Source organism: Taudactylus pleione, unplaced genomic scaffold (genome assembly GCF_031769625.1).
Source record: "Taudactylus pleione unplaced genomic scaffold, aTauple2 ptg000567l, whole genome shotgun sequence".
NCBI lineage: Eukaryota > Metazoa > Chordata > Amphibia > Anura > Myobatrachidae > Taudactylus > Taudactylus pleione.
The window spans coordinates 5,011,461-5,038,358 of NW_028284969.1; positions in this window are offsets into that span (position 1 = coordinate 5,011,461).

Here is a 26,898-nt window from a genome sequence, read left to right on the forward strand (position 1 = left end):
ATTAATCTGTCCCTGCACAAACTGGCTCTACGGAGGCAAGATGTCGTCCTCATCCTCCTCATTCACCGATTCCTCACCCTCTTCAGTGTTGTGTACATCCTCATCCTCACAGAGTATTAATTCGTCCCCGCTGGAATCCACCACCACAGGTCCCTCTGTACGTTCTGGAGGCTGGTCTCCCTGGAAAAGTTGATAATTAATTTTTATGAACATCATCTTCTCCACATTTTGTGGAAGCAACCTCCTACGCCTTTTGCTGACAAGGTTCCCGGCTGCACTAAACACTCTTTCGGAGTGCACACTGGAGGGGGGGCAACTCAGGTAAAATAGAGCCAGTTTGTATAGGGGCCTCCAAATTGCCTCTTTTTCCTGCCAGTACATGTACGGACTGTCTGACATGCCTACTTGGATGCTGTCACCGATGTAATCCTTTAACAGACAGATGCACGCTTGTCGCTGCTGCTTTGAGGATGTAGGTGGAATCTAGACGGGATTTGGAACCGGGGACACACTACCTCCATCAATTGTCTAAATCCCACTGCACTAATGGCGGATACCGGATGCACGTCTAACACCAACATAGCAGTTAAGGCCTCAGTTATACGTTTTGCTTCAGGATGACTGCTGTCGAACTTCATCCTCCTCGCTAAGGACTGTTGGAGGGTCAATTGTTTAGTAAAAGTAGTGGTGTTCCTTCTTCCTCTCTGGGATGATGAACAACTCCCAGCAGCAGCAACAGCACTAGGAGGAAGTAGTTCTTGATCTTTCCCTATTTTATTTCTATCGGAGAAAGTTTGGTCCTCCATTTATGTTATATTGATATATACGTGCGGCTAAGGCGCACACAAACACAGAAAATATTTTTTTATTTTTGCTGGAGAGTAGTGCACTTTGTGGGTTACACCACCCTTTAAGAAATGAGCCAGCCGGCTCTTTACTTATGGGACACACGCTTGGCGCTGCTCCTTTGTTGATGCACGTGCGGCTACAGTACACACAATTCACAAACACAGAAAATATTTTTTTATTTTGTTTGGAGTGCCCTTTGGGGGTTACAGCACCCTTTAGCGGTCAATCCAGCTGGCCCTTTATTTATGGGACACAGGCGCACGCTTGGCACTACTTTGTTGATGCACGTGCGGCTACTGCGCACACAATTCACAAACACAGAAAATATTTTTTTATTTTGTTTGGAGTGTACTTTGGGGGTTACAGCACCCTTTAACGGACAAGCCAGCCGGCCCTTTACTTATGACACAGGCGCACGCTTGGCACTACTTTGTTGATGCACGTGCGGCTACTGCGCACACAATTCACAAACACAAAAAAATATATTTTTTTTAGCACTTGGGGGGAGCACCCCTGATGGACAGAGCACCCCCTGGACAACACTACAGCACCCCTTTAGGACTGGGACACTGCACAGGACTTTGGAGTGGACACAGCCCCTATGGACAACTGACTGCACAACACAGTCCAGCCAGCCCCTATGGACTTTGAAGTAGTGGACACAGCCCCTATGGACAACAGCAGCACAGCGCAGCACAACACTACACTGCACTACACTACACTACACTACAACACTATACTACACTACACAGCCCAGCCAGCCCTAACTCCCACCCTCCCTCTTCACTGTCCACAGCCGAGTGAGAAAATGGCGCAGACGCGGGATGATGACGTTTTGCCTCGATTTCAGATCCGAGTCAGGCGGGAAAAGTCGAGCCTGACTCGGATCGGCCTCGGATCGGGGGGCTCGGGGGGGGTTCGGATTTCAGAAATCCAAACCCGCTCACCCCTAATTGAAACGGTACTGCCTCATATTCTGCCACTGATTTCAGGACTACTTGCAGGTCTTGCAACAATCCCAAATCAATGGGCCTATGAGAATCAGCCAGGGACGGCTTTTCTTTAGCCCATCCCTTCAGGGCCTTGGACAAAACAAATGACCTAGTGGGATCATAAACTTGGTTAATTCTAGCAAAAAAGGAAATCCCAGCTAAAGCAGAAGCCATGGAAGATTTGGACCCTCTCTCACTTTAGTGCCCCCAGACGAATGCCAGCAAACATTCCTCAGCTGACTTACCCTCCTGTTGGTACCTAATATGATATGCTTTCCACTCATGCCAAGCTGACGAATAAGCTCGCAGTGTAGACGGTGCCAAGGATTTCCGTGCCAATTCAATAATCTGCCAGACATAAAGAGGACACGTTAATCCAGAGAGTTCGGCTTCCAGCACCAAAAAGTGAAATTTCTCAAAGTTGAACCGAGACAAAGCATCTGCCATCTCACTATCAACCCCTGGCACATGCTTTGCTATAAAATTGATGTTAAATTTTAAACACTTCAAAACTAGGTGCCTTAAAAGATGAAGAGCCTGTGGTGAAGAGGAATGCTGAACCGCGTGAACAACTCCCAAATTGTCGCAAGACAATGCTCTGATTCAACAATTTTTTGGCCCACAGTTTGGCGGCCACAATTATTGGAAACAATTCCAACAAAAGCAAGTTGGGGTCCAGGGAGCAGAACACCATTCCCCTTGGAAAAAAGCTCCGAAAACCAAGATGGGGGCACGAAAACCAAGATGGGGGCCAGAGAGCAGCATACCATTCCCCATGGAAAAAAGCTCCGAAACCGGAAGAGCCAGCCGCATCAGTAAACAACTGAATGAATGAATTTGACCACATCAATTCAAAATTGAAATTAATAAAAAATTAAGACCACACCCGTAAATCATCCTTTATTTCCTTTGGCAATCGTATAGTGTGGTGTGGCTTGGCAACCTCTGCAGTTGCCTTCTCTAGCTTCCGGCAAAAAACTTTCCCCATTGGAATTACTCTACAAGCAAAATTGAAGGAGCCATGAAGGGACGGAACCTGATGTAGCTCAATCCTTGCTCAAGCACTCCTCTATTTGGGTTAAAAGTAGGGGTGTGCACCAGCCACTTTTCGTGTTTTGTGTTTTGGTTTTGGATCTGGATCTTTCTTCGTGTTTTGGATCTGGATTGGTTTTGCCAAAACCACCCTTCCGTGTTTTGGGTTCTGGGTTTTGTGTTTTGGATCTGGATTTTTTCTTAAAAAATAAAAAAAACGCTAAAATCACATAAAATGTGCCTTTTTTTGCTCCTACGCTATTAATAACCCCAATAACATTAATTTCCACTCATTTCCACTCTATTCTGAACACCTCACACCTCACAATATTGTTTTTAGGCCAAAAGGTTGCACCGAGGTAGCTGGATGACTATGCTAAGCGACACAAGTGGGCGGCACAAACACGTGGCCCATCTAGGAGTGGCACTGCAGTGGCAGACAGGAAACCAATCAGCGTTATGGTGCCCATTTGCATGTAGCACGGACCCGCTAGATCCGTGCTACATGCATCTGTGTGATTGGCACAGAGCAATGACAGGTCCGTGAGACCCTTCTGTGCTGCTGTGGTAAAAAAAAAAAAAAACATGTGTAAAAAAAGAAAAAAATGGCGTGCCCCCCCCAAAAAAGAACAACCAGCCCCGGGCATTAGTGACCCAGTGCTGGGTGTGCTTAAATACAGGGGACAAACAACGTATGGGTCCCCTGTACTTAAGCACAACCAGCACCGGGCTAGTCAGAAAGAGCGCTGGTTGCCAAAATACGGGGGACAAACAACGTAGGGGTCCCCCGTAGTCTGTGCAACCAGCTCTGGGCTCTGATCCGGTCCTGGTTCTGGAAATACAGGGGAAAAAAATGAGTAGGGTTCCCCTGTATGTTCCAGAACCAGCACTGGACTTTTTCTAGCGGGGGCTGATGCCACAGCCAGAGGAGCCCTTTCACCGGGCCCCCCAGCCGCAGCATCAGCCCTGACCGCTAGTCAGCCAAGGCCGGGGATCCCTGGAGAGCTGGGGACCCCCCCAATAAAGGGGTCACCCTCTCCAGGGCACCCCAGGTCCAGGCTGATAGCCGGGGCTATCCTCGCCACCCCTGGTGGCGGTGGGTGGCGGGTTGATAGTGTGGTGTGGTGTAAATAAATAATATCAAACATTGGCCCTCATTCAGAGCCGGACGCTCTGAGCAGAGCGCTCGCTCTGAATGAGGGCCGTCCTCCATAAAAATGGAGCGTCCTCCTGGACGCTCGTATAGCTGTGGGTCACCACCCACAGCCTATACGAGCATGCAGGTTGATGGTCGCGATGGTCTTGACCATCGCGACCATCGCCACTGCGAGCCGGAGCCTGCAGTTGAGTTTTTCAACCGCAAGGCCCGGAGTGATTTTGGTTCTATCAGAGCGGGCCGGCTTCTGAAGGTAGGCGTTCCCTTGGGAATGCCCCCGTCTGGGAGGCACGCCCCCGGCACGCCCACCAAAGGGGGCGTGCTGTCAATCAACATCAACAGCATGCCCCCTTTGATCAGACACAACGAGCGAAGGAAAGTCCTTCGCTCGTCGTGTCTGGCGCATGCGCACGACAGAGCTCCCTCCGTCGTGCGCATGCTCAGTGCACACCATCGACCCACTTGCGAGTGGACAGCCGCTCGCGAGTTGGTCTGAATCAGGCCCATTGTCTTTAGAAGTAGAACTGCAAGTCCCAGCAAGCCTGCCCCGCATGCTGGTACTTGGAGAACCACAAGTACCAGCATGCAGGGCATTAAGGGCCCACTAGTACCTGTAGTTCACCTGTAAAAAAATGTTTAAAAAAAACACAGGACACACACATCGTGACAGTATAAGTTTATTAAACATACATACACACATACACACATATACACATTCTCACCTATGTAACCCTGTAGCATCGGTCCACTTGTCCGGTAAAGTATCCATAGGGGACATGTGAAAAAAAACATACTCACCATCTCCGTTCTATAGAACGGTACTTCCTGAATGAGAGCTTAGCGGCGGGGTATCACCATGGAAACGCCGCTGCTAAGCATTCATTGGCTGAGAGAGGTCATCTCCCGTCTCTCAGCCAATGAACGGCTCCCTCCGTTGTAGTCAATGGTGGGATCCGCAAGGTTATTAAAGTTTATCCTGCGGTTCCCACCATTGACTACAATGGAGGGAGCCGTTCATTGGCTGAAAGTCGGGAGATGACCTCTCTCAGCCAATGAACGCTTAGCAGCGGGGTTTCCATGGTGATACCCCGCCGCTAAGCTCTCATTCGGGAAGTACCGTTCTATAGAACGGTACTAAGTTCGTGGATCAGGTTTTCGTTTTTTTTTTTTTTGCCAAGTCCGGGGATGCCTACTTTGGAACGAAGAGGACAGAACCTCGCATAGGAGATGGTGAGTATGTTCTTTTTTCACAGGTCCCCTATGGATACTTTACCGGACAAGTGGACCGATGCTACAGGGTTACATAGGTGAGTATGTGAATGTGTGTGTGTATGTGTGTATATGTAAGTTTAATAAACTTATACGGTCACGGTGTGTGTGTCCTGTGTTTTTTTTAAACATTTTTTACAGGTGAACTACAGGTACTAGTGGGCCCTTAATGCCCTGCATGCTGGTAAATGTTTGATATTCTTTATTTACACCACACCACACTATCAACCCGCCACCCACCGCCACCAGGGGTGGCGGGGATAGCCCCGGGCTATCAGCCTGGGCCTGGGGTGCCCTGGAGGTGGTGACCCCTTTATTGGGGGGGTCCCCAGCTCTCCAGGGATCCCTGGCCTGGGCTGACTAGCGGTCAGGGCTGATGCTGCGGCTGGGGGGCCCGGTGAAAGGGCTCCCCTGGCTGTGGCATCAGCCCCCCGCTAGAAAAAGTCCAGTGCTGGTTCTGGAACATACATACTCATTTTTTCCCCCTGTATTTCCAGAACCAGGACCGGATCAGAGCCCAGAGCTGGATGTGCAGAATACGGGGGACCCCTAAGTCATTCGTCCCCCGTATTTTGGCAACCAGCGCTGGTTCTGACTAGCCCGGTGCTGGTTGTGCTTAAGTACAGGGGACCCCTACATCGTTTGTCCCCTGTATTTAAGCACACCCAGCACTGGGTCACTAATGCCCAGGGCTGGTTATTCTTTTTTGGGGGGGGTGCACGCCATTTTTTTCTTTTTTTACACAGGTTTTTTTTTTTTTTTTTACCACAGCAGCACAGACGGGTCTCACGGACCTGTCAGTGCTCTGTGTCAATGACACAGATGCAAGTAGCATGGATCTCCTGGTCCGTGCTACATGCATCTGTGTCATTGAAATACACAGCAGCACAGACGGGTCTCACTGACCCATCTGTGTTCTGTGTCACTGTCAATCACACAGATGCATGTAGCACGGATCTCCCGGGTCCGTGCTACATGCAAATGAGCACCATAATGCTGATTGGCTGAGAGCCGTGACAGACGGCTCTGTCAGCCAATCAGCACTTTGCCCATTAAAGGCAAAGGCAATTTTTTAAAATGACCGCTCGAGGCAAAACCTTGAGATCCGACAGCAGATCTCGAGGTTTTGCCTCGGGAGAGTGATCCAGGGCAGACAGGGAGATCCGAGCTTGGGCTTGGATTGCCCCGGATCCCCGAAGTTCGGGTGGGTTCGGTTCTCAGGGAACCGAACCCGCTCATCCTTAGTTAAAAGCTTTTGGACTTTGTCCGCAGGAATGTGACAACAACCTACTCCTGTATCCACCTCAATACCCAGGTAAGAAAGGCAACATGTAGGGCCTTCCATCTAGTCATGTGCAATTGGGACCCCCATAACTTTAAACAATGTGCGGGCCGAAAGCAAAAGTTCTTGACAAACGTTACTGTCTCTTGGGCCTATAAAGAGAAAATCATCTAAGTAATGTTCAATTCCACTGTGGCCGGTGCCTGCTTGGATTCACCAATTCAGAAACTTACTGAATTTCTCAAAATATGCGCAAGAGACAGAACAACCTATGGGTAAACATTTATCTAAGTAAAAGAGGCCGTCTAACTTAAAACCCATGAACCTCAGGAAATTGTGATGAAGTGGTAGGAGACGAAAAGCGGACTCGATGTCCAATTCCACCATCATTGCCCCAGGGCCAAAATCCTGGATCGAGTCGAGGGCCTCCTGAAAAAACTGGTACCGAACTCTACAAAACTCTTCAGGAATCGTGTCATTAACAGAGGCCCCATGAGGGTAAGACAAATGCTGGATTAAGCGGAACTTTCCCGGAACTTTCTTGGGCACCACCCCTAATGGAGAAATGCATAAGCCGGGCATGGGCTCAGATAAGAAATGACCGCACATGCGGCCCAACTTAATTTCCGCCTCCACCCTTTGTCTTACCACGAGGTAATTCTCTTTCTGACTTTAAATTCCTGTGTGCCACAACCTGTACCGAATTGATAATGGGCAAACAGAAACCTGAACTAAACCCCTCCAACAAAAATTGAGCATCCTCTCTCCAGGGGTATCTTGCCAGCCATTTATTCAATTCTGACAGAACTACTGGGGATGAAGCCTTATTTATTACTTCCAATACCTGTACCCCGATTGGACTGACTCCGCCCTGCTGGTGACTTGCACTCTACAAATTCTACAGGACTGTCGAAAATGACAACTCGCGCCCCTGTGACATTTAGAGTCATTGTACGCAAAGCTTTTTCCCTTTTGCACGTACCCAGCGCCTGCCTTGGAGACAGGGGTGTGTTTTTTATCCTGGCCCTCAAGCGCATTCTTGCTCTGCTGTGTGACCTCCAACCAAACTTCTGCAACTTTAAAACCTAAAGGCATGGTTGGGTTTCCGTCTTGTTTTCGACTAAATTTTTCGTCGTACTCCCTCCGTACGTAACCCCTCGATTTCATGAACATTTCGTGAACTAAAAATATGTCTTTTAAAATGTTGGGATGTTCATTGTGCCTTGTATCTATATAAGATGTCGAAAAAACTAAGAAACCCCTTAACCAGTGGTGAAAACTACGAAAAGCGTTCTCTCCCATGCCTCCCGCCCTTTTTAGCTTTTTCAAAAGCCTGCCTCATTTCATCGGTCAGTGTGAACACATCCACATACTTCCCCTTCTTTATATTTTCCTTCATTCTTTTCCTTAACCCCCTAGTCACTGCCGTGTTTGTGCAATGCACCATCCCTGAGAAAAGCGCAGGCTTAGAAGGAGTTCCTGCTGAACCTGTGTCTTTCCACTTTGCAGCTTTCTAGCCAACCTGTACGCAATTAATTTAGCTAATTTTCGCGGGCACTTGGGTGTAACTCGAAGATTCGCTGCTAGTTGAAGATTCGGATGTTGAACTGACAGATGACATATGAGAAACACTATGCTCACCAGATCCAGATGGCCCAGGAATCTCCAAAGCATCCGCATTGTTTGCTGCTACCGATCTGGGTGAATCTCTGGTTAATGCCACCTGTTTGCCCGCCGTCTGTCTCTTCCTCCAAACCGTCTCCTCCGACACAACCTGCACCATTGAAGTGCTAGCTACAGCTTCAGAATCAGAAACAGAAATTGTTAACTGATTGGGAATGACTAGTTCTGTGGCTGGAGGAGGGGGAAGAGGGGGAGGTTCTACACTGACCGGAAGTGAGGGAACTGAAGGTAAAGGAGGTGTGGGGGAAACCGTAACTGCGGGGTGGGCAGCTGAAGGGAAAGGGTAATTGACTGAAACAGTGGGCACATGGGAATACCCAGATAACCAAGGACCTGGCGTTGCATATCCAGATTGCCAGGGGTAATTGTATGGGCTTGGCGGTTGCTGCACAGGGTTTAAAGCTGGTTGCTAATCCTTTGCCTGGCTAAAAACTGGTGATGGCGGGGTGTTGAATTGATATGGTGCTGCAAATGGCAAAGGATTGGGGGTGGGCACAATATTCTGCTGTACACTTGAAGACCTTGTGGACTGAACAGCAGCAGGGGAGGAAACCACTGCAGGGAAATATGGCGCGGATTGTATGTACACAGGCATGTGTATATACTGTTGGCGTGTACTAGTGGCTGGGAAAACTTGTAAACCAGACATACTAGAGTAAAATGTACAGGCAGGCGGGGCCCTATCTAATGCAGGGGGCTGGACTGGCATATTAAGGAAAGCTGAAAGGGAGCTGTGTGAGCTCACAATATGCATCACTCCTGTATGGCCAGCAGGTGGCGCTGCTGTCATACCTAAAATGGCTCCTGGAGCTTGTTGAGGGAACTGAGGCACCCCTCCCACCCCCAAAATGGCTGCTGAAGGCTGCAACAAGTGAGGGGCTCCACTACTTGGGGGAGGAGCTGCTGGGTACTGCCTGGTGTGGGGGTGGGGGAGTCGTGACCCCTGCATGGGGGCCCGGGGACCCCCCGCCAGGCGCTGAGGCGAGCATCCCCTGCGGGCACAACTGTCCCGCTCCCTGGAGGAAAGAGTGCGCTGGGAGTCAGGAGAGGCAGGCAGTGTAACCCCTGTTGCTCCTTTGTCCCACTCCCCGGCTAAAGGTGAACGGGAACCAGGGGATGCGGCGGGTAGCGTAGTTGGGGTGGGAGAAGCGCCTCCATCCCACTCCCCAGCTGAAGGTACGGCCTCAACCACGCTGGGGCGGCGGTAACCAGCAGACGCAAGCGGGCGGGCCGCCTCAGCCAGGTGCTGGGGGGGGTGCTGACTGTTTGGGCCGGGGCATTGCAATTGGCAGGTATGATTTGGCACAATGGGTGGAAGAGGAGGGGAAATGCAATTTAATGTAAAAGTGTTTTGGAGAGGGGGGGGGGAATGCTCACAGCCAAATAGGAGAGGGACTACAGGGCAGCAGGAATGGGACAGGGAAAGGGGGGGGAACCATTTAATGTGCAAGGGAGAACTGAAGGAAAATAAAGGCATAAACGGAAGGAATTGAAATAAAGCGAAAGAATAAAACAGTATAACTGGAAAGACACATTCTGAGGTAACAGAAAGCTGACACAGATTCTACTCAGCCTGACTTCCAAACCGAAAAGACGCTGTACCATATTCAAATCTCACCTTAAATTACCCTTCAAAGATATACGCCCCAAACCCCACTCATAGGCCAATTATTTTGACCAATCAATACCAACAAACCAATTAATCTACCTAGCAACAAGTTCCCAACCTCTAACCAATTACAAGAAATTAGGCCACTTATATTGCTTTTTTATCAAATCTTGGTGAGAGATAAAATGGATACAAATAAAGGGGGAGATGTACTAATACAATTACTAATACTAGTAATTGGAGAGACATAAAGTGGAGAGAGACCAGCCAATCAGTTCCTGTCACTTTAAAGGCTGTGTTTGAAAAATGACAGTTAGGAGCTGATTGACTGGTACTTTATCTCTCTCCAAGGGTTAGTACAAAGGGCCCGATTCAGGTTGGATTGCAAGGTTGATTGCAATCCGATTGATGTTTGTGTTCTGCGCATGGATATGCGCAAGCCAGTCACTTCTTTTGGGTATTCGAACGCAGCGGAAATGCAGCAGCACAAAGAAATGATTGACAGGAAGCACCCCTTGGGGTTGAAGAGGGGGATGGTCGAAGGAACACGGCGTGCCTGTGCATTTGAATGCAGTTACAGGGGGCGTGCATAATTAAGCCCTTGTGATGGCATACGCAGCCAGAGGTCTAGATGGTGACAGCAAGTTTTGCAGTTTGTGAGCCGGGGTCAGCTCAACCACAACTGTGCATATGGGTCCGATGTTACTCAATGTTACTGATGTTTTCCCTGACTTGCGGTTGCACTGTATGTAATGGGAAGTGGGCGGTTTTAGGCAGTGGTGGGCATCTTGGTATAGTGCTGCGGTTGCATTCATTTGCATATTTTCGCAGCAAGCGAGTGCGTGTGATTGCAGACTTGTGATCCTTGCTAAATCAGGCCCAAAGTACCAACCAATCAGCCTCTAACGATCACTTTTCAGGCTGTGCTAGAAAAATTACATTTAGAAGCGGATTGGTTGGTACTTTCTTTGTCCACTTTTTCTCTCTCCAAGGTTTCATAACCTACCCCACAGTTGCATACTGTATCTGCAGTCACTGCAGAGGCTTAAACCACCATAGGGCCATGCAAGACCGGTACAAGGTTTCTCGGCACCCTAGGGAAAGTTTCAGCCTACCGACCCTTTCTACCACCAATATGAATATCCCCAATAATTTTATTACTCTTTCAATTTGTTGTATTTAGGTGTCCTGCTTGTGTTCTTACTTTATTTTTTGTCATACCCAATTAACATAGATGCCATTATAAAATCAAATAATATTAAAAATATATTCAGAAGATCATACAGCACCATATTCAAACTATAGTCACCTCTTATCTAACCATGTTACAAATTTCCTTCAAAATCCTCTCTCCTAACAACACATCTCAAGGGCTTAGTTCGCACCCTGGTACATATACAATAGAAAGAATGGCACCAGCTAAGGATTTTCTGGCACTGACACTTACCATCAGTCACACTAGGCACTCTGCAGTCTGCACAAAGGTCCTCGTTTTGTATGGGAGGTGAAGTTCTTGCTATGCCTGGCTGGCAGGGAAAGTGAGAGCAGGGATTGGACACTGTGCTGACAGCATCACAGTCACACGACATGTTGGAATTGCTGTTGATGTTGCCAGAGAGCAGGAGAAAGGACTGTGCAGGGGGAGCATTCTCATTTTAAAAATATGGCTGAATCCTTATACTGTAGCCTATTGGTGCTCAAATAGACATACTTTGTAAGTAGAGATGTGCGTTTCGGTTTTCCTTAGAAACGAACACACCTGAATTTTGGGGTTCCGAGTCAAAATGAGTCCTGGCTTGGATTACTTTTGGGGTCCCGAGTATAACTGTCCTTGGCAGGTCTGCTGTAAGTTTGAAACTCAGATTTAAAAAATTAATCTTGGGTTTTGTAATGATAAACAAGTGCAAATTATGTGATTTTAGCTGTTTTTATCGATTTTAAATATCTTCAAAACTGAAATCGAACCAAAGGGTGGTTTTGCCTAAACCATAACATTTGAGGGTGGTTTTGCCAAAGCCGAAACACAGGGGTCCACGCACATCTCTAATTGTAAGCACAAAAACAACGGGAGAACATGGAAAAACATGATAATGACAGTGTGAGACCCCATAAAACATTGTCTCCATACCTTACCCACTGAAATACTCTGAACTCACCACCACTATCTGAAACCTTATGTCACCCACTATAATTTCTGTCCCTTGACCTCATAACTTCCCTCCCCTGACTCCATAATTCACACCTTGATTTCTTATTCACCCACCACCACTCCCTGGCACCATACCCACAGAATCCTTTTTCCAAAATCTGATAAACAAAAAGAGAGAGAGAAAAATTGTATATAATTTTTATTTCATAAATTGCATTGTTTTACCTCTATGATACTTGTTGCTTTTCATTCTTCCTCCTGGAGTCTACATTTTGTTGAGGTTTTTCTTCCAGCTCGATACTTTTGCTGTATTCCTAGATGAATTCAGATCCAAAACCAAAACACATGGGTCAACGCACATCTCAATATCACATCACTTCTAGGGTTCAGAGTAGAACCAAGTCTCAGCTCAGGTCTGTTGTAAGTTTGATACTTTAAAGACCAAATATAGGGTTTTGGATTCATGTAAACAGAAATAACACAACTTTACTGGATATTATCAATTTTATAGAAATACAAAACTGAAACAAAACACTTTAGGGTGGTTTTACGAAAACCATAACATCTGTAAGAGAATATATATATATATATATAGTTATATAGTTATATATATATATGTATTGTGGAAAATCAAACTAGGTGGAGATAATGAGCCAAGGATTCTGTGTGGGGCTGGATGGATCCACCCACATAGGTAATAAAAAGATAAAAAGGTGCAATCACACCCAAGGGCTGCCTTGTGGACAGGACCCAGGTGAGGTCTAGTGAGGCAAACCAGTCAGTCTGCCAGAGAAGACAGTCCAAGAGGGACTGTAGCAGCCAAAGAGCCCAGTGAGCCAGCATAGGCCAGCTGGGGGCCAGTAGGCCAGTGTCCAGAAATGCAAAATGCAGGGAAGACCACAAATCTCTAAGACTGTTTGTGTGAAGTTGTGGCAACCAAGCCAGGCCAGTGTAAATACTTGCATGCAGTGCAGGGAGGACCATAAGAGGAAGCTGTGTCTATACCTATGAGAGACAGGACTGACATTTTTGAGAGACTGTGTTACGTGAATGGTCCCCTTATGTTTTGCTTTGTTATTTTTGTTTTTGAATGCTGACAGTAAAGCTCCATTTTATGTTATTTAAACTTAAATGAGCTGCGTGTGAACCCTTATTATGCACCTAGGCACTGCACCACTGACCCTCTACCGAGGCCTCAAGCTTCTGTTATCATTCCACTCATCAAGATAAGTCCACGGGCCCCTATCTGAACCCATGGAACCTTTGGGATGTGACATTGAACATGTGTGAAGCCCCTGGGACTGTCAGAAGGCCAACAAATACTCAGGTATTTAGCACAAAGCAAACAAGTAGAGTGGGCATGTGGCAGACAATGTAGGTGCAGTGCACTACACATAACAAACAATATACACCAGACCATCTCAAGATAAGAATAAGCATAAAACATGCTCATCTGCAGTTGGTATAGATCAGTGGTTCTCAAACTCCATCCTCATGATTCCAAAAAGTTATTGTTTTCCAGGTTACCTGTAGATTTTTAAAATGTGAGAGTTGGCCATACACATGTGTGCTTGTAGATTGTCTGGAAAATGGGAACCTTAAGGGTCCTGTGGAGCGGGGTTGAGAAACACGGGTTTAGATGACAGGGTCACATGATACTGGTACTAATTTCTTCCCTGCGTTATTATTTTGTGTCTGGTGCCTTAACCTGAATTGTCTGTTTCTTAGGAGAGGGTAGCCCAACAGAAGTTGACTCAGGAAGCCCTGAAACCTCCTGTCCCTTTGAACTTGCTCCTTGGTATAATAGTTATTGTAGGATACTGATATATTATTAAATATACAGCAGGGGTCGAAGTGGTATTTTTAAAGTGGGGTATGGAAAATATAAGGTATAACTTTATACTAAGACACACCCCTTTTCCAGAAGTGTAGTGTACCACATCATAGTACCCCTTATACACATTATGCCACACAATAGTAGTGCCCCTAATACAATGCCCACAGTAGTAGCGCCCCCTATACATTGCCCTTATTGGTAGTGCCTCTTATAGTAATGCCACCTATACAATGCCCACAGTAGTAGTGCTGCTTGTAGCAGGGTCCCCTATAAATTGCCCATAGTAGTGCTACTCCTTGTAGTAGTGCCCCCTATACATTGCCTACAGTAATAGTACCCCCTATACATTACCCACAGTAGTAGTGCCTCTTGTAGTAATGTCCCCTATACAATGCCCACAGTAGTAGTGCCCCCTATACATTGCCCACGGTAGTAGTGCTCCTCATAGTAGTGCTCTCTATACAGTAGTAGTGCCCCTTGTAGTAGTGCCCTCTATACAGTAGTAATGCCCCTTACACATAAAGACACACAGACAGTCAAACACAAACAATACTTACCTGAAGCCCCGATCCTGCGCCCGCCGCCATCCGACTGCTCCTCATACTCAGCACTGTGGGAAAGACATCATGATGTCTCTCCCAACAGCCACTGCAGGAGCTGGAAGGTGGAGCTCAGGAGTGAGCTCCATCCTCCAGCTGTAGGGGGGAACTGGCGGGCACTCGCTGGTAACACAATCTCAGCAGGCGCTCAGTGCTTCAAGTGCCGGTATACATTATCGTTGTATACCGTCACACTTCGAGCACTGCTATACAGTACTCTAACACATGAACCAATTGAGTCCTCGTGCTTTCAGACTTTGTTTACTAGTACACTTCAACTCATCACAGTTCCAATACCAATCTTCAATACTTATATACAATGTTTTCACACATTGGGCTGATTTAGATATGGACAGTATTGCATAGCCACAAGGAAGTGTAATACTGTCCAACTAAATGCAAATGCAGCAGGATGTGTCACCTCCTGGCATCTGCCATCCTGCAGCATCTGTAGATACTGCTATGCCCTCAGCCAGCCTGGATGTCCTAAACCCATACTTGCCAACGCTCCCTGATTGTCAGGGAGACTCCCTGAAATAGTAGCAATCTCCCTGTCTCCCTGAAGTGTCTAGTAATCTCCCTGATTGCACCTTACCCCCATTATGTAGCTGCTATATACTTGGGGAAAAAAAAAGAAATCAGAGATCTATACAAAAATGGTATGACCAGTGCCATTTCCCTGCATTGGGTATAGGCACAATGATCCCTATGGCTACATATATTTTCTGAAAAGTGTCAGTGTGTTTTCATCAACAAATAGATCTTACTAACTGCTTTGGGGCTCATTTACATTTGGATGTAAGTCACGTTTATGACACGCCCCTCAGATGTAGCAGTACACGCCCACTTTACCGCCCCGCTCATACAATCTCACTGAAATGCTTTTTCAAAAGTAGGCAAAGTACAGTATGCCTAAACCCTCTACCAGGTCCAGGAAGTGTGCATCTGATGACACAGACCCAGGGCTTGGCACTCCTACAAAATGGAGGCGACGCACTTATGTTTGTGGAATTGTTTTGGTCGCCGCCCCCTCCCCATTTCCAAACGTCCGCAGTCTGTCAATCAGGCTGTGGCTCAGGGGGCACAGCGACCATGATTGTAGGATGCGGTCTGCAAATGTGCAGAATGGGTCCTGCACATGCGCACACGCCTCACCATCAGATATATGCGTAATCCATCGGGTTTACATACATCTGAATCAGGCCCATAGATAAGGAGTATGTAAGTAACATCATGGTTTAATTACTATATACTTCAACCAGTCTACTATAATAAAGAGAATAGATAGTTAATTTGCAGTACTTTCCCTATTTTTAGGATATCCCAAGCTTCACTCTCTTTCTGAATGTGGTATATAACTACTGTCGATCAGTATCGCATAGTACTGTAGGTTTAATGATAATAGAATAATTCACTCAAATATTTGGGTATTTTGCTGTTATGAGGACTACCTTGATTTATAAAGTGACTACTTGGAACTTCTTGTTACTGTACTTGTCTGTTTTTTAAATGCAGATAATGATCTCTGTTGCTTTCCTGGGGCAAGAAAATTACAGTTGATCTGTTGTGCTACCGAGCTCTGCTTCATTAACTATATAACTGTAATGTCTTTCTGCTAAGTACTACTTAGGGGTCAATCCAATTAGGTGCGAATTGCTATTTTCTTTTTGAATTTGCATAGCATAGCAATCCCCCTAATGACTAATTAGGCAATTGGAAGTTTCCAATTATCTTATTTAGTCCAATAATTACATGTAATTTTTTGGAGTAAAAACAAAACTGTCCTCAAATTACTGTACCCCAAAATCTACTTTTTCGTTAGTTTAGTCACCCCAAATTTAATTACAATATTTTTTAATTGAAAAATAAAGTATCCCAAAATCACCTTTTTTTCCCAACTAATTAGTTTGAGGTTAAACAAAAAAAGTTAACTTTATTTTTTGCAGTTTAAAAAAAAAAGCACAAATCAGCCATTTGACACCTTTTAAAAACCTACTGTACCTTTCTAATGCCCACAAACAGCCTTCTATACAGTCCTGCAAAAAAAAAATTATACATTTTGGGGGGGTCCAGGATAGTCTCCCCACTTTTTCATGCACTTCACTCACATCTCATTTGGCATTCAATTCAGAAACCTCGGCTGCGAGTACTGCAAATAAGCATTTTTAATTGGATTGGAGAATTCTCAGGAGCGCGCATTCGTCCAAAGTCTGCGAGTTTCAAGAAACAAACTTACTACTCGCAATTCACATTTATTTGGATTGACCCCTTAGTATTTCATTAAATACAAATTTAAATGCTACAAACAATAATTTTATCAGTTTTGTTAGACAGATGTTATTGAAACATACACTCATCAGCCATAACATTAAAACTACCTGCCTAATATTGTATAGGTTCCCCCCCTCGTGCCACCAAAACAGCTCTGACCTGTCGAGGCATGAACTCCACAAGACCTTTGAAGATGTCCTCTGGTATCTGGCACTAAGATGTTAGCATCAAATCCTTGGGACCTCCATGACTCTAACTTGTTTTTCTAGCACATCCCACAGATGCTCATCGAAATGAGCTCTAGAGAATTTGAAGGCCAAGTCAACACCTTGAACTCTGTCATGTTCCTCAAACCATTCCTGATCAATTTTTGCAGAGTGGTATTATCCTACTGAAAGAGGCCACTGCCATCAGGGAATACCATTGCCATTAAGGTCTTCAAAAATGTTTAGGTAGGTGGTACATGTCAAAGTAAAATCTAAAAAAATGCCAAGACCCAAGGTTTCCCAGCAGCACATTGCCCAGAGCCACACTGCCTCCCTCAGCTTGCCTTTTTCCCATAGTGCATCCTGGTCCTATCTGTTCCCCCAAGTAAATGACACACAAGCACCCAGCCATCCACATAATGCACAAAAAATATGATTCATCAGACCAGCAAACCTTCTGTCATTGCTCCATAGTCCAGTTCTGGCACTCACATGCCAATTGTAAGCATTATTGGTGGTGGACAGGTGTCAGCATGGGCAGTTTGATTCAAAACACTTCTTAATCCTTCTAGGAAGATATTTAACAAATAATGATATGTACCTTCCTAGGAGGATTAAGAAATGTTTTGAATCACACTGCATGTTGTCAGACTCACAGAGAATACTTTACATGAAGGAAACCTGTATATTCTTATATATGACCATTTCTGGGTATCAATGTTTACAGTTTAATCTGCAAGATAATGCTGATTATTAACAAAGCATGCTGGACTACATAGAGCAGATTTGCCGGTTCAATTAGGGATGTAGTTATTATCCCATCAGTTGGGATGACGGCACTCAGAATGCCTGTGCCGGAATCCCGACATCAGTCAGAATCCCGATGCAGGCAGTAAGTATTGGGGTTTAGGGTTTAGGCGTAGGCACTAGGGGGAGGGCTAGGGTTAGGCACTAAGGGGGAAGGTTTAGATTTAGGCTGTGGGGGAGGGAGGTTAGGTTTAGACATTGGGGAGGGGTAGGTTTAGGCTGCAAGGAGGAATGGTTAGGGGAAGGATACTTACCTCCTTCTGTTAGGATTGTGCCAGGATCCCCAGCGCTGGCATCTCGTACCCAATCCGTTCAATTGAATAGGTAATTAACACCATATACTTTGTGTCTAACTGAAGTGGCAGTCATAAGAGTAATGCTGGGTACACATTGGCCGACATATAGGCCGTTCAATTGAACCATCTGGGCAGTCTCTGTTCTGTACAGTCTGCAGATATATTGGTCAGGTGTGTACCCACCTTAGGTCTCTCATCAATTGTGCTATGCCCTAGAGGTAAACAGCTGACAGTAGAACTGAAAAGATTGATTAACTGCAGTTGCTGTTCCTTCCTATCCTTTCGTATAAAGGTAGCTACCAGTAGAAATATCTCACCGTTTGTTCACTGTCTTAGGACACACAGTAAGCAGAAGAATTTGGCACACCAGCTTACACTACATGACTTTTATTATTCTCTCCAATTATGGATATTTTTAAAATGTATAGCCCCTTAAATTGTTTGAATGTGATTAGATGCCTTATTTAATACAAGCAATCATTTCAGGAATTATGCCTCCTAATTGAGAACTTCAGCTTCTGTTCCCAGTACTGTAGCCATCACCAAGTCAATTGATACAAGTTGAAACATTTAATTGTATCCAAATATAGTGTTATTCACAAGTCATTACATTGTTGCACACACAGATACAGTACTGTGGGGCATTTCCAATTAGACACGAGTTTTACTGCGTGGGGAAAGCTCCAGGTTTAACAACCAGAGCTATTCAATTATGTAGCCTTTTTCTCACATGGTGAAACCTCTGGTAATGTGCGGTAATCCAATGATTCTGCATAAAATGCAGAATCTAATGGGCCTAATGGGCATTGCTATATGCTGACTTTTCCTCGCCGCTCTTAAGACTGCTAGGAATAGTGCACCCTCTGTTAATTAACGCAAGAGGTATTGACCGCTAATTGAATTGGTCAGCGCCGACAATAGCTGCAGGGTAATATATATATATATATATATATATACATATATAGATTGCCACTATTTTGGTGATAACAATGATGCATATATATAAGTATATCAATATATGTTAATATTTTTAAATTCCAAGATTCTGTTAGGCGTAGTTTACAGAGTGCCAGGTCAGACAATAATATAGCAATTTGATGATTTAATAGTCACATTATAGCTTATTCACTGGGTAATAGTGTGACATAGCACTGAAGTGCCAGGACTAATCAGTGTGGAAAATAGCAGCACCTAGTTGGTAAGGCAGAAGTGGACAATGCTGTGACACAAGGAAGCATGGTAAGTAAACAAATAATGCAAAACACAAACTAATCTAAAGGGCATATTCCTTTTCTGTTTTGTTTCAAAATTTTGCCTTGTGCTATCATGGCAGCTTTCAATTAAGGTTATAAAAAGTCTAGTTGGGTGTGGCTCACAGCCAGCCCTGTATAGATGTGTCCCTCTGTATCTAGGAGGTGAGTACATGTAACTGCAATGTAATGGTGTGCTGGGCATATATGCTAGTGTAGGGACCTGCAGAAAAACAAGGGGTCCCTTGACGCTGGGCTGCAGGCTTAAATGCTTTGATCAAATCATGACAAAAAACCCTTGGTTTTATTTGCTACACATATAGATTTGCAGTACAGTTAGCATCGATAGCAAAAGTATTGTATACATTTATGGCAATAATAATGCCACGCTGCTGGGACCATGTATGATACAGGTAAAACTGAGCGCGGGCATATTCCTTTTCTGCATATATATATATATATATATATATATATACAGTATATATATATATATACACTATTATTTAAGTGCTTCTAACAATAAAAGTTGCAAAGTCTCAAGAAACAACAGGTCCCAGAATTTCTGTTTGTAATAAATAAAGCCAACCAGTTTCCAAAGAATTTGGAGTTCCACAGGTGGTTTCACTTGCTCTCAGACCTCTGTCAAAACCGGATAATTGGCGAAGACAGAATCTGTTTGCAATTGGAATCTGCGCAATGCTATCTTGTAAAGGGCGTCAAGACTCCATCTTAGAAATAAAATCTCACAGCACTATTTTGTAAAAAAAAGGTACATAGTCAGCCTTCCTCAAACACAGGCAGACAGTGTTTAACACAAACACTAACTTATTAGCAGTTTGAACCATATACAAAGCCCATCTTCAACCCAAAACAGGCAGAATAAACAAGGAGGCTCCGACAGCACAGCTGGAAGCCTCCTTCCTGTATGAGGATTAAATTCACTGTATAAACACATTTTGCAATTGCAGTTTAAAAACATCAGAAAAATACATGTGTGCTTGTGTGTGTGTATATGTGTATATATATATATATATATATATGTGTGTGTGTGTGTGTACATGTGGCCCATCATGCATGGACTTATGTGTATAATATCACACACAGACTTATATTTGAAAAGTAGCAAAATTCCCTGCAACTCATACACACAATGTTAAACAGAACACAGTCAGTTTTTAGTGATCCTTCCAAAAATCATACTGGCATGGCCACACACACACATAGATGCCCTTCCAGCTTAGTGCTGCTTGCTGAGTGCCCCACCGACCCTCAGACGCACAACGCAATTCAGTGCTGTTTTCCCCGCATACATACATTTAAAAGCAATGGTCCCGTAACGCAAAAAGGATAATTATTACTTGGTTTAAACGCAATGTCAGTATATAAAGAAATTAATGTTTTCTGTAACTATGGTTTAGTAAATGACAATTGGACTGTGTGTGGAGCCGTACTGATCTACTCTGTTTCCACAGCGTTCCGGTGACATCAATATGAAGATCAGAACATGCGGCTATGAAATATGAATGTTAGAGAGAATAACTATTTGAAATGTTGTTTGCCATAGCAGTTTAGATTTGCATGTGGGGGATACAAAAGGAGGTTGGAGACCTTTTGTATCCATTTGGAATTGTCCAATAAATGCCCTGTAACATATTTCTAACCTTTACCAAAAGACAATAACATGGTGTAGGCTTGTTTACATTTTTGTCCAAAGGACTGGTTATTCCAGTCTAATCAATAGAGCTAGCTAACTGGGAACAGTAGTTCAGGTAACCAAAAGGATACTCCCTTTCTGATGACCTCACAGGTAAAAGGGGGCGGGAACATAGCATGCACATCCTGAGAACACACAGCCAGCAGACACACTTGCAGATTCTGGGAAGAGAGAGGTACACTCTCTCACAAGACAACGAAAAATGGGTCTCAGTTCCTCTGGGTTATAGCTAAGTATAAATTGTGCAATATTTAGCCTATTTGGGTGTCTGTAGCTATGTTTGGTGTTAATCTGTTATTAGCTTAGCATGGTGTGTGGTTTGTAGTTTTCTAAGGATATTCATGAGTCTGTGTTAGCATACAGTGGATGATATGTTAACTAATCTGTACTCTTCATCTACACTGTAGGGTACAATAGTCTGTTATCAGCATGCAGGAAAGGGATTGATTATGGAGTTTTTGTAATATTTGTAAATGATTGATGCTGGTTGATTGAGATCCCATGTGTTCTGTGTTAGGGCCTTCCCATGTGTTCTGTGTTAGGGCCTTCCCATGTGTTCTGTGTTAGGGCCTTCCCATGTGGTTGAACAATATCTCTGCTTGGGAGAGATAGGCTTGGTATGTGTTGTATACTCATGAATGTAATCATAGGGTGGTATCAGTTATATATTATGGAAGTTGAAGTAATAACAGCTTTGAATGGTCATAAGTAATTGCCGTGTGGGTCAGATAGGTATATTGTCTGCAGTTTATTAGAGATGGCTACTTCCATGTGGGGTGAACAAAGGAAATTATAATTCTACCCAGTTATGGTATTGTATGGGTCAGATAGGTATATTGTCTTTATTATAATTGTGATCATTTATGGATGTATGATTTACAGAGTTACAACTTAATGTGAGTTTTCAAATTGGAGTTTGCCTAGGGATCATGAGGCTTGCAAACAAAGGAAGAGCATGTGCTTCAGCCCTTCCCCCTCCCCACGGTCTAGTGGGTACTGGATGAGGTCTGTTGTAGGATGATATTGTTGTATATTGGAATCAGCTTGTGTTGTGCATGTTGGAATATTAAATGGTGCAGTGTTTGCCTGATGTGTTGGCATATGATATCCAGCTTGCATATTTAATTAACTATGGCATTATGGGAGATTTCAATGAGGTAGCTTCATAATGGAGTTTGTTTGTAGACCATGCGGTTTGGACAATAGGGCAGGAAGCATTCCTAAACCCCCCCTCACACACAAACACAAACACACACACACACACAATCACCAGCCATCTTGAACATGTGCTCCCAGCAGACATTGATATCTCTCTCATTGTATTTTGATGTGTCTCTTTTTCTCTCTTTTTCTCTCTCTTTCTCTCTCTCTCTCTCTCTGTCTCTCTGTCTCATATTGCTCATTGTATTTTGATCTTTAATAACCGTTTCATGTATTTTAACTGTACTTTATGACCTAATGTTTGTACAATTTATTTGCGCTCATTATTAGATCATAGCATTGTAACATCTGTACTTTTACCTGAATAATAATCTTTAGCGCTTTGGACCGCTATTCAACTGTTTCAGTATTCCATTAATGGTATAATCAAACACAGCACTAATTAGCGACATCTTGTGGTTTCAGAAGGTATAGGCAGGTTTTATCTTAGAGGTTTATAGGCAGGAATGTATTAAAAGGTTTATTAACAAATTCAACAGTGGGGGCTCATCCGGGATTGAGAGACGCATTAGTCTATCATTACCACAGTGTTGCTGAGAGCGTACTGCCGGTTATTGTGTAGAGGAAGCGCTGATCAGAATCCAGGGACAAGAAAAAAAAAAAAGTTATTTTTTTCTCTGTTGATAGAACCTTACGTTTAGAGGGGTGCCGCAGTATTGAGTATGTGGCTGAGACGCATTTTTGCGTACGCAGTTAAAAAAAAAAATCATTATACGGTTGTGTGATTGCATTAATGTGTATGCGGCTGGACACACGATAGCGTATACGCACTTCCGGTTCTGCTGCCACATGTTTGAACAAAGCCATTGAGGTTTAAATTTTTCTTCTATCTACCAATATCTGGGTAAACGTTTATTTTCTGCGCAGAGAAAAAGTGTGTAACAGTGAGTGTATTGTTGGTAGGGGTAATTTATTCCCTAAAGTTAAGGGTACCGTATGATCCTTAAGGGCTAGGTGCAAGGGTTAGCCTAGTCGCTCGGTAAGCAGCTTTACCGTTCTAAACACAGTAGCAGGTGTACATGTTGTCTTTGTTGTATAGAGGTGCGTGAGAGTGGCCGACATACAAATTCTCATAGGTTTGGAAGTTACCTTACTAAAGCTTATCCAGGTCTGGAAGTTGCCTGTTTCAAAACTTATCTAGGTGTGGAAGTGGCCTTACGAAATCTTATCCTGGTGTGTGGGCGTCGCTGACTTAAATCGTTCACAGGTAAGTGAAAGTATCTTGATTGTCTTTCACCAGTTTAAATTTTTATTGAAAAGCGTAGGAGTTGTCTCAGAATGGGAGCCACGCAAACGGTAGAAATGTTAGACAATGATGTGCTGCTAATGGAGATGTCGATCAGATCGGCCCGTCGTATCATGCATACTAAGTACGGTACTTATGCAATAAGGTATTGTGATATATGGTTTAATATGACGAGAACCGTTTCCCAGAATTGGTGGTTTTGATAAAAATGTGTTAGACAATGTCCAGGATCACATCAGTATGGTGCGATCCCGAGAGAAAAAGATTAAGTCTTTTGTTTAAAACTGTGGCAGCATGAAGGGGAGGCGTGGCTTAACAATGTGCAAACGATGCAAACTAGCGTCGTGAGCACATTACCAGAGAATAAACCCACAGAGCTGATTTGCAATGCGTGCGAGCTGCGAAATAGCGCGCACGTGTGGCACGGCAGCATTGTGGAAGGTAGTACAAATGGTTCACGCGCACCACCACCGTCATATGCGGATGGGGGTGTAGGTACAGTCAATGTGAAAACCCATAAAAATGTAACTAACCACTTATACCCTCTCTTAAGCTAAAAAAAGAGAGATCCAGAGTGAGGTAGCTTAACTACTGTTTATTTTCTCCCTCCCATACCCCAACTACCAGTGCCCTCTTGCTTCCATATAAGGGAGAGGTACACTGCACATAGACACGAAAGCCTCAGGGTCCCAGGGACTAACCCAGTATTGTTTGTCAAAGCTTTATAGAACTGTTTAAAATCTTTTCAGCCCATATGTTTAAATGATATTAAACTGTTGTGCTTTATCTTTCACATTCAGGACGCAAGGCTGCCAAAGACATACGACAGCCATACCCGGCTAAGGTTAAATACTTGAAGTACTGCCCTACCCAGGGGACAAGGAAACAATAGAACCGTAGACATTTATAACAGAATTTTTTTATTGCAGGAATTTTTGTATCAATACAGTATCCTTAGAATTAGTGATGGAAGGAATACTCATTTCACAAGTAATATCTTTTACAACATGTGTAAGGTGATAGGTACTAGTATCAAGATCATCCGAGACCACCTGTCTGTCTCCCATTGAGATACTGTTTGCCAGGTAGCCTCATGTGAAAATATTATGAGGTTACTGTGCAGGTTCTCATGACAATGTGTAAGAACAACAAGAATTGAAGTGTTATTTACTAACATGCCTGAAGCAAACTGTAATGATGTTAAACCTGGAGAAAAATTCATTTGATCTAATAATTTCAACGTGTTAACAAAATTCTACATCCTCAAAGGGTGGCCGACTAAGATACCAGAGTCCATTCCACCAAATACAGGGAGGATTAATCTACCGGAGGAGATACAAGGCGGAGATGAGGCCGATAGCATGGACCTGTCGATCGCGAGCTTGTGCCGGGAAGATTAAAAGGTGACTGTGAGCTATCTGAGCTAAAGAAATTGCAGATCAGTGTTGCAGCAATGGACCAGTCCGCTGTGTTCATTTTTGTATTCTTTTTCAGAGTTTTCACCATCCTGGGTTGCTCGGGGATTCCTGGTTTCGGTGATGGGGGACTGATACAGACAATGGGAGCTGATGTCGGCATTGATGCAGAGGAGTCAAAAGGAGGAGTGCTATACCAAACCAGGGGAGTGCCGGTCCAATATGTAGTGTATAATAATGTAGCCTGAGTTTGAGTGGTCATGCATGGATATAACGTTTATGTTGTTTTAAGTCATCTTAGGTAATGCAGTCCCAACCCCTTCCAAGGCACTCCTTATAGGATAGGTGCATCCCAACATCTTTCCCATGATCCCTTAAGGATCCGCGGTGTGCGTATAAGGACAGTTTTATGTCCCTCCCGGAGACGCATTATCTGAATGGTTCAAATGACCATACTGTGTCATACCATAATAACATTGAACGGTATATTCTCATGCATGGCTAAACAGATTCAGAACAGGTTGTGATAGCACTTGATTGGCTATCAAAGGGTGGACTGTCAAAACCGGATAATTGGCGAAGACAGAATCTGTTTGCAATTGGAATCTGCGCAATGCTATCTTGTAAAGGGCGTCAAGACTCCATCTTAGAAATAAAATCTCACAGCACTATTTTGTAAAAAAAAGGTACATAGTCAGCCTTCCTCAAACACAGGCAGACAGTGTTTAACACAAACACTAACTTATTAGCATTTGGAACCCTATACAAAGCCCATCTTCAACCCAAAACAGGCAGAATAAACAGGGAGGCTCCGACAGCACAGCTGGAAGCCTCCTTCCTGTATGAGGATTAAATTCACTGTATAAACACATTTTGCAATTGCAGTTTAAAAACATCAGAAAAATACATGTGTGCTTGTGTGTGTGTATATGTGGCCCATCATGCATGGACTTATGTATAATATCACACACAGACTTATATTTGAAAAGTAGCAAAATTCCCTGCAACTCATACACACAATGTTAAACAGAACACAGTCAGTTTTTAGTGATCCTTCCCAAAATCATACTGGCATGGCCACACACACACATAGATGCCCTTCTAGCTTAGTGCTGCTCGCTGAGTGCCCCACCGACCCTCAGACGCACAACGCAATTCAGTGCTGTTTTCCCCGCATACATACATTTAAAAGCAATGGTCCCGTAACGCAAAAAGGATAATTATTACTTGGTTTAAACGCAATGTCAGTATATAAAGAAATTAATGTTTTCTGTAACTATGGCTTAGTAAATGACAATTGGACTGTGTGTGGAGCCGTACTGATCTACTCTGTTTCCACAGCGTTCCGGTGACATCAATATGAAGATCAGAACATGCGGCTATGAAATATGAATGTTAGAGAGAATAACTATTTGAAATGTTGTTTGCCATAGCAGTTTAGATTTGAATGTGGGGGATACAAAAGGAGGTTGGAGACCTTTTGTATCCATTTGGAATTGTCCAATAAATGCCCTGTAACAGATTTCTAACCTTTACCAAAAGACAATAACATGGTGTAGGCTTGTTTACATTTTTGTCCAAAGGCTGGTTATTCCAGTCTAATCAATAGAGCTAGCTAACTGGGAACAGTAGTTCAGGTAACCAAAAGGATACTCCCTTTCTGATGACCTCACAGGTAAAAGGGGGCGGGAACATAGCATGCACATCCTGAGAACACACAGCCAGCAGACACACTTGCAGATTCTGGGAAGAGAGCGGTTCACTCTCTCACAAGACAACGAAAAATGTGTCTCAGTTCCTCTGGGTTATAGCTAAGTATAAATTGTGCAATATTTAGCCTATTTGGGTGTCTGTAGCTATGTTTGGTGTTAATCTGTTATTAGCTTAGCATGGTGTGTGGTTTGTAGTTTTCTAAGGATATTCATGAGTCTGTGTTAGCATACAGTGGATGATATGTTATCTAATCTGTACTCTTCATCTACACTGTAGGGTACAATAGTCTGTTATCAGCATGC